The 9,332-nt window shown below is 36.9% G+C and overlaps 1 pseudogene; it reads left to right on the top strand.

The window, feature by feature from the left end:
* The first annotated feature begins 2,151 nt into the window (after positions 1-2,151).
* On the top strand, positions 2,152-3,040 carry LOC103255955 (annotated as a pseudogene).
* The last annotated feature ends 6,292 nt before the right edge of the window (positions 3,041-9,332 follow it).

Below are 9,332 nucleotides of genomic sequence, written 5' to 3'. Positions count from 1 at the left end.
GGAAATGTCCATCAGTTAATGCTGACCCATAATGAGATATGGCTATATCATCTTTTTTCCTTAATTCTTCTATTACTATTTCTTTTGTGTTAAGTGGATATTTCCTATTTTATCCTTTAAATTTTCTTGACATTTATTTTACTATGTATTTGCTATATGTTTAGTTATTTTCTTAGTGGTTGCCTTAAGGTTATACTTAATATCTTAATGTACAACAATATATTTTGGTTTCATATTCATCTGATTTCAGCAGTGTACAAACTTGTTTCTACATCACTTCATCCCTCATTTTCTCTTAATGCTGTTATTGTCACATATTATATCATTATACACTTTGTGTCCATAAACATAGTTTTATAATTATTGTTTTAGGAAGTTTTTTAAATCAGAGAAGGGAAAAAAGAAGTCACAAACAAAATGTATTACAGTCTTTTTTATGCAGTCTTCTAGAATTTCCTAAGTAGTTTTCACCAGTGCACTTTACTTCTTTATGTGGATTTAGGTTACCAGTTTGCATCTTTTCATTTCAGCCTGAATGACTCCCTTTAGTATTTCTTATAGGGTTTATATGATAGTGACAAACTCTCTAAGTGAATGCTTAATTTCTCTTTTTTTTTTTTTTTTTTGACGAACAGTTTTGTTAGGAATAGAATTTTAGATGGCAAGTTTTCTTTTTTCTTCCAGAACTTTGAATATGTTATTTCACAACCTTTTGGTTTACATAGTTTCTGATAAGAAATCGACTATTACTCTTTTAAAAGGTCCCTTTTAGAGGAGGAGTCACTATTTTGTTTCTTTCACATTCTTTCTTTGTCTCTGTCATTCAGTCTTTTTTTATAATATGTCTAAGTGCAATGTCTTTGGGTTTACTCCGCTTGGGATTAAATTTTGTAGATGTATAGCTCAATGTTTTTCATCAAATTTGAGAAGTATTTTGACACTGTTTCTTCTTTCTGCTCTTTCTCCCTCACCTCTTGTTCTGGGACTCCTGTAACTATGTGTTGGTAGACTTGATAGTGTCCATCAGGTCTCTGGGGGATTGTTCCTATTTATTCATTCTTTTTTTTTTCTTATTCCAATTGAATAATATCAATTGACATATCTTCAAGTTTTCTGATTTTTTCTTCTATCTGTTCAAATGTGCTGCTGAGCCCCTCTAGTGAATTTTTCATTTGAGGTATTGTACTTTGGAACTCCAGAATTTATATTTGTTTTCTTGTATATAACTTATTTTTCTTACTGATATTCACTATTTGGTGATATATCATTCCTTACTTTTCTTTAATTTTTTAGACGTGATTTCTTTTAGCTCTTTGAACAGATTTTAAATAGCTGTGTTATGGGTTTGCATTCCCCCAAAACATTATGCTGTAATGCAAAATCTTATGTACTTAAGAATGTGTACTTAAATGAAAATAGGTTCATTCTAGATGTAATAAGCAAAGTTCAGATGAAGTTATATTGGAGTAGGGTGAACCTCTAATCCTACATGACTGGCATCCTTATAAGAAAATAGCCATGTGAAGATAGATGCACACAGAGAAAAGCACCATATTACAAAGGAAAAAAAAAGTGTTGATGCTTCAAACCAAAGTATTCCAAAAATTATCAGCAAATAACCAGAATATATATATATATAATGCAAGAAAAACGTGCATTTTATATGATATATATACATTTATATCTATATAAATATGATATATATATATATTTAAAGCTAGGAAGTTTTTCTTACATTTTTCAAGTGACAACTTAATTTACACTTTTAGCTTAAGAAATTTATATTATGTTAAGTCACCTAGTTTTGGCTACTGTGAAACAGCGGCTTAGGAAACTAATACAAGCAGATTTCCATTTATTGCTTTTTCCCTTATGATGGGGCATACTTTCTTATTTCTTTCCATGGCTCATATTTTTTCTGCTAAAAGTAGATCTTGGGCAACCCCTTCGGGTCCCATTCCCTTGTGGGAGATTTTCTGTCCTCTCAATAAATCTAACTTTCTTAAAAACAAAAAAAAAAGTAGACTAGACCAGCAGGGATCGCATCTTGAGATCATATTTTTCTAAGATCTTCCCCCAAGAGAATCTTAAGTCTTAAAAGCCTTTGCCTTTTTCACAGCTCTTTAATTTTTCCTTCTCCTTCTCAATAACATGAGTGTGGATCCATTGTGTCCCCAAAGTCTGTTTCGCTCTGAAACATCCGACTCTACAGTCTCTTCACCAATGCCTGTGATTTGTGGGCCTGAAGAAAATTATCCAACCTTGCAAATGTCTTCCACCGAGATGCCCCACACAGAGACTGTCTCTCCTCTTCCTTCCCCCATGGACCTGCTTACCCAGGACAGTCCTGACTCTTCTACCAGTCCCAAAGTCAAATTACCCGCTTTCGGAGAGAGAAGCCCCGGGGAAGAAGGCGGATACAGTCCCGGTCAAGAAGCAGAAGACCAGACCGAGTTCACTTCCGCCCAGCTGTGTCTCCTCAACGACAGATTTCAGAGGCAGAAGTACCTCAGCCTCCAGCAGATGCAAGAACTCTAGAGCATTCTGAACCTCAGCTACAAACAGGTGAAGACCTGGTTCCAGAACCAGAGAATGAAGTCTAAGAAGTGGCAGAAAAGCAACTGGCCAAAGAACAGCCACAGTGTGGCTCAGGCCTCAGCACACACCTACCCAGGCCTCTACTCTCCCTACCACCAGGGATGCCTGGTGAACATGTCTGGGAACCTTCCCCGGGTAGTAGAACAACCAGACCTGGAACAGCCAGTCCTGGAGTAGCCACACCTGGAACAGTCAGACCTGGTGCCCCCCAGCATGGAACAGTCACACCTGGAGCAGCCCCTTCCATAATTCTGGAGAGAAGTCCTTGCAGGCCGCCATGCAGTTCCAGCAGAATTCACCAGCCAGTGACTTGGAAGCCACCTTGGAAATGGCTGGGGAATGTCACAGCATCCTACAGCAGGCCACTAAGTGTTTTAACACCCCACAGACCATGGATTTATTCCATAATTACTTTATGGACATGTACCCTGAAGATCTGTGAAGGCGGGTGGGTATTTTACTCCATTTCTGGGCAGTGGCTGAATTCTCCCTCGCTTCCTCCTTCCTCCTTCCCTCCCTCGTAAGTTTTCTTGTTTAGAGTCGTGTGTTCTGTTTTAGTATCCTGGTTCTCATTCTGCCTATTGTGTCAATTTGGAGGGTGGTGTATGATTGGAACCTAATCAAAGAGGTTTCAATGACCTTGGCTGCTATGGACAACAGGATAGGTGCTGTCTCTGGCCATGGATAAGTAGATAGAATAGTAATCTGGACATGGACATCTTTAGGAGTTAGAATCTAACCTCAAGAAGAGGAAGCATAAGTACAGAGATGAAGGAGCACCCTGTTATCTGGGATGGGGAGGTTTTACAATAACAAATTCAGTTCAGGTGAAGGGTTAAGCTGTAACGCGTTTTAGAGTACTGTAACCCTGATTTGTTCATGACACTCATGTTTGTAGAAAAATACTTTGTATTTTGCAACATCATGATGACATCAGTGCCAGTTTTGCTGGTTTAAGTACAAATGAATAAAATAACCCTTTTATCTCTCTAAAAAAAAGTAGATATTTAAAATATAATGTGGCAATTCTGAAGATCAGATTATCTCCCATCCTTTAGGATTTATTATTGTTGCTGCTTTTGTGGTAGTAGTTATTTGCCTGTTTGGTGATTTTTCTGAACTAGTTCTGTAATGTCTGTACTCTTTGTCATATGTGAAGTAAGCCTTAGTTTAGTTAGATTATTTGTCAGCTAAGGTTGCTCAGAGATTTCCTTAAGTATCAACCAAAAGACTCCAGTGTTTGCTGGGGAGCTCTGTGTATGTTTTGGGGCATCCCGTGTACATCTTGCCAGACAATTTATGACTCTGCCTTAGCTATCACTTTCTTCTCACCTCATGGTCAGCCAGGGTTGAGACTATAGCTTCTCAGGTATTTCCTGGGCAGGAGCTCAGTCTGGGGAATAGCTTTCTAAATTCTAAGAAATATTCAAACCTTCCACGAACATCTTACTCCTCAACTTTTTCTTTGAATAATTTTTGCTAGTCTACTGTTTGACTTTACTGGTATCCATTGACTCTGGTAATAGTAATTTTAAAATATTTGCTCATAAAGGATTTTTTAAAAATCCCTCCAAGGGAAGAGGTATTTAGCATTGTGTCAGTTCTGAGTCAGGTAAAATAAAGATAAATCTTTTGAATGGTATCTTCCAGGGAGCCACCAGGCAGATCAAATAAATGTTCTTTGGGAATGAGACTTTGAAGAAGCTACAACTTTATTCTGTTTCCTCTGTAACTGGAAATGCAGGGTGTTATTTTCTCAGGCTACTGCTGTGTTGGGGACTGGAGGTGAGACTGCGGTAAGTATAAAGACCACTGATCTTAATCTCACACTTCCAATGGCAGTGTTCTTATCTCACTGTCCTTACTGGGATGCTGCCATTTTTCTTGAATGAATATTCTCCACGTTACTGCAAGCCTTAAGTGAATTTCCAAACTTCTAGAAAAAATAATTCCAACAGTTTTTTAGTGTTCTCATTTATTTAACTGGAAGGTGTGAGATTTTGGAACGTTATTCAGCCAATTTCATTAAAGTCACCCCTTCACTAGTCTTAGTTTTTTTTTTTAAGTATGCATTTGATTTCATATTTCCTACTTATTAAACAGCACTCAGATAGACTCTATCTGAAACAAACAAATGAAAAAAACTCTGTGTGTTCCACAAACTATTAATATTTTGAATGCTGCTATTTAATTCTCAGGTCAAAAAAGATTTTACTTTTTGTATATATTCATGGTATAATACATACATCTCACAATTATTATATTTACATGTCAAGATTTGTTCTTTTATAAAAATTATGCTTTTGTTATGTTCATTCATTTTTATACATAAGATTTGCTACCTTTTGAATATATACTTAATCAGTATGCTTATAGATAAATTTGGGTGATTGGCTTCATTATCTCATTTTGCATGGCCCAGAATTAACCAAATTTCCCTATCAGTTACTTTATTCTTGTTTTAAACTCTTATTAGAACTTTCATATTAAAAATTACCAGTAATGGCCAGTCTCAGTGGCTCAGCCTGTAATTCCAGCACTTTGGGAGGCCAAGGATTGCCTGAGCCCACAGGTTCAAGCCCAGCCCGGGCAACTTGGTGAGATCTCGTCTCTACAATAAAATAAAAATAAAATTAAAATAAAGTAACAAGGAGTGGTGGCACGTGTCTGTAGTTCCAGTTACTTGGAAGGCTGAGACTGAAGGATCACTGGAGCCCAGCAGGTCGATGCTAGGGTGGCTTTGAGCCTGTATGCCACTGCACTCCAGCTTGGGTGAAAAAGTGGGATTCCAAGTTAAAAAAAATTACCAGTAATAAATAAACCACGATCATGTTAAATCTTCATCTTCTACAGATCCATAACCCTTCATAGCAATTTGGCAGACTGCTTTCAAAAAGTGAAAACAGTTTTAAGTGATTCTTTTTCTTACTGACTCCCCTCCAACACATATATCCCATAATACAGACACTTTTTATTGAACCTTCTTACTTTGCATGGCAATATAATTGTTTGGTTAAGTTCAGCAAGAATTTGTGCTACTTTTTTGCAGAATACAATGGGAAAAATTAACCATGCAATGAGACCTTGCCTAGAAAGTCATGTTTGAGAATAATGTTTGTTTAATCAGCTATGACCAGAAACTTTTAAGGAACTAAAGTTGAAAATATGGAGTCAATACCTTCAAAGGCCTGTTGGGAAAACTATTTTGGTTTTCCAAGGGCCAAGCTTACTTATATGTGAAGAAGTTTTCTACCTGACGAGTCAGAAACTTTGGAATATTTAAGTCCTTCAAAAAGAGAGGACGTTATGTAAATGTATATGTACTGCAGGGGAAACTTGATGAGTTGACTTTTTTTTTTGAGTTGGAGTCTCACTCTGTTTCCCAGACTAGAGTGCAGTGGCCGCTCCCGGCCACCGCAGCCTCGCCTGCTGGGCTCCAGCGATCCTTCCGCCTCAGCCTTCCGAGTAGCCAGAATTACAGGCATGCGCTACCACGCCCGGCTAATTTTTTTTATTTTATTGTAGAGATGAGGTCTCACCTGCCCAGGTGGGTCTCGAACCCGAGGGCTCAGGCAATCCACTCACCTCAGCCTCCCAAAGGCGCGGGATTACAGGCTGAGCCACGGAGCCCAGCGATGAGTTGACTTTTTAAAAATTTTTAGCCTTAGGACAGCAATAATGAGGCAGATACATAGACACTACTAAATTCCATGTTTTGTAGGTTGAAATATCTTTTGAAAGATAGCCACACTTAACGTAATTTTTGAAGCAAAATAATTGAATTTCCAGATTACCACAGTTGGCACAATAGTGACAGTAAAAAACAACAGAATAGCAAAATAAAAATCCTTCTACTCTATTAGTTAATGGAAGTGTGAAATCTAGAATAATGTGTAAGTCCATGTTTCAATTGTGCAATTAGTAACCCAGGACTGAAAAATAGCACTGGCAGAAAATACATGGCGTAAGTATAATAAAATTGAGTACTTATAATAACATAGGATTTTGATTCTCAGCAAGTTTCTATTTTCCAATAAGATTTCTGATTGGTGTATTGTATCGTCTCTAAATCAAATTATTGTGATGACAAAGAGCTGCTTGGAACAGTTTAATGCCAGGATGTTTGATTTTTTGGGAAGAAAAATATCTCTCAGTAAAGAAAGTTGATCCATGTTGAATCCTAATGTCATATGGCGTTTACAGCATTGGGGTCCTAGATTTTTGCCTGCCTGCCACAGAGTGAGCAGAATTGGTGAATATATTTGGAGGCAAATATACTTGACACAGAAGTGGGAACTCTCAATTGCAATTCTGAATATTTTTCAAATAAATATTTTACAATAAGATCTAAACAGCAATAATTTAAAAGCAGAAATATTCAAGGAGGTGAAATCTCAGTTTGTATACGAGAACGTGTGATCAGGATAAAATTTGGGTGACAGCATCATCACAGAGTCACCCCTGGATTCAACAGCAGTTCAGCAAGTTCGCTAGAAGAAAAGATGAAGTGCTTTGGAAAACTTTTGGGCAATTCAAAATGTGTTTCAGGTGAAGATGAAGGTCTTTACCGGTGTGTGTGACAAGTAAAGAAAAGCGTATTCATTAGATATGAGTTTAGAAATATTTCAAAATTAACATATCATCTTATATGTTATGTAATTTTAAATGTTAACATGCAACAACACTTATAAATAAAATAGGAAGTAGAAATGCTTTTACTTCATCTATATCAAAATCAAACAAACAAAAACCCAGCCAAACAGAAGTTAAGCAATGAAGGCAAATTTTGTTCAAGACTACTGAAATAAAGAAAGAAAGACCCAGTATAGAACTGTGCTCCATACCAAATACAACAAGGACAAGAGGTAATTTATAGCTTAGGAGTGGGGAAAAGGCAGTCAGTGGATGAAAAATTGCCAAGAGACATCAGGCTTGGGGGTAATCCTGGCTGAATGACCTAATAGGAATTCTGCTGAAAGCAGGCCAGGGTGATCAGATACCAAAGGTGGAGAGCAGAGAATTGGATGAGAAATCGAGGGTGATTAAGCATCAAGAATAAGGGATTCTTCCTAAATTGGATGTTACAGGGAAGTCCACAGATGAGTGTAGGATACGGTTCAAGATCCTGACTAAAGTTTGACCAAGCACAGAATCCATATCTTTATCTACATCTTTAACAGGTTAAACACTCAGGTTGGCCCGGAAATATTGATTTTTATCTTCTCCCAGGGAACACAGCAAGTGTCATATTTCAGATTACACTGTAATTTGAGTATTTGTAGTTTTGAAGTTTTATTTGGGCCTCCATTTCTCCAGAACAATCAGTTGGCCATTTCTCCTTCACACCAAAACACACTGAGGCAGTTGAGTCACTACTGATGTATCTAGACACATTTGTAGTTCAGGGATAGTTGGCTTGCCAGTAGAATTGTGTAAATTTTTATATAATAGAGCATGCAAGCCATCAGTCTCAAAATGCTAGTTATTCTAGAAGTGTTTTATAATAGACTCCAGCATATTAGATACCACATCACTGATGCTGTTTTATTTGTATAAATTGTAATATAAACCAAAATAAATTCCACCCATTTATCATATTTTGAAGGTAAAATGTTATTAACTATGCTTAATATTTAACTTATACTATGTCAAATGTGTCATCCTGTTTAGCGTCAGGTAGACAGCATAATTCAGGAAAATAGTACATGAAATCTACAGTCCATTAATGTAAGTGCAGCACATTAAGAGAAACAGTCTCATTGGAAAAAGTTTCTATAAGAGGGGCTGCCTTATTAATATTTTCCTGCCCAGGATCCCAGAATCTAAAGAGTCCACTTTGTCAGTGATGCCTATGTGGCAATGCTTGAGAGAATCTTGAACTTGGGACTTTGTAAAATTGATCAAAGTACTTACTGAGACACTGACACTTGATTGGCACTGAAGTAAAAATATTATATACTGTGTAAAGTTTCTAGTTCTCAGAATTGTATCGGGTAGAATGACATTTTTAAAACACAATGCATTACATGCTTTTGAAATACATGCATTGAAGATAAAATGCAATCAATGTTCAATGAAAGTAGCAATACAGATTTGTTTACATGCATGTTATCTCACCAATGAGTATGAATATTGTGACCTGACATAAGACCACCCATTTGAGAGTAAATAATGTCAAGAAAATATAGAGGAAAGGGAAGTAGTCTAAGCCTGCTAAACCTTTCTTCCACTATGCTACTGCCATTTGGTAATTATGTTTTTCCAAAAAAAAATTAATATGACCAAAATTTACTTTTGTTTAAAAAAAATTGGAATAATACATGTGCCACGTATATTGCATGCTTCTGTAATAGGAATTTGAAATCAACTAAATAGTGGTCAGATTTTTGTCTCAGTTCCTATAAGGTACTCTTTAAGCCCTTGGAATTTCCCAAGTGATAGAAAGGTCTTTCTTATTCATGGTGGGCCCCTTAGGTCACAACCAACAGTTTATGCAAATGAGATGGCTCAGCAAGGTGTTGACCATGTGATTTAAGAATTGGAACTGTTAGGTCAGAATCCCAGTAGGGCTTCCAAAATGTTAGGTCAGACCTAGTGAGGGGGTCTATGATCTGGTGCCACAGGAAAGATGCAAAGAATTGCACAGAAGTTAGATGGGAAAAAATATAGTTTATTAAGAAAGTAGATTGGAGAAAGAGATAGAGATTCACCTCCCAAGGGAAAGGAAGGGGTCA

Source organism: Carlito syrichta, unplaced genomic scaffold, assembly GCF_000164805.1.
Source record: "Carlito syrichta isolate Samal-C Ts95f unplaced genomic scaffold, Tarsius_syrichta-2.0.1 Scaffold288763, whole genome shotgun sequence".
NCBI classification, from domain to species: domain Eukaryota; kingdom Metazoa; phylum Chordata; class Mammalia; order Primates; family Tarsiidae; genus Carlito; species Carlito syrichta.
The sequence above is the reverse complement of the archived record's forward strand: the minus strand, read 5'-3'. Positions and strand labels throughout refer to the sequence as shown.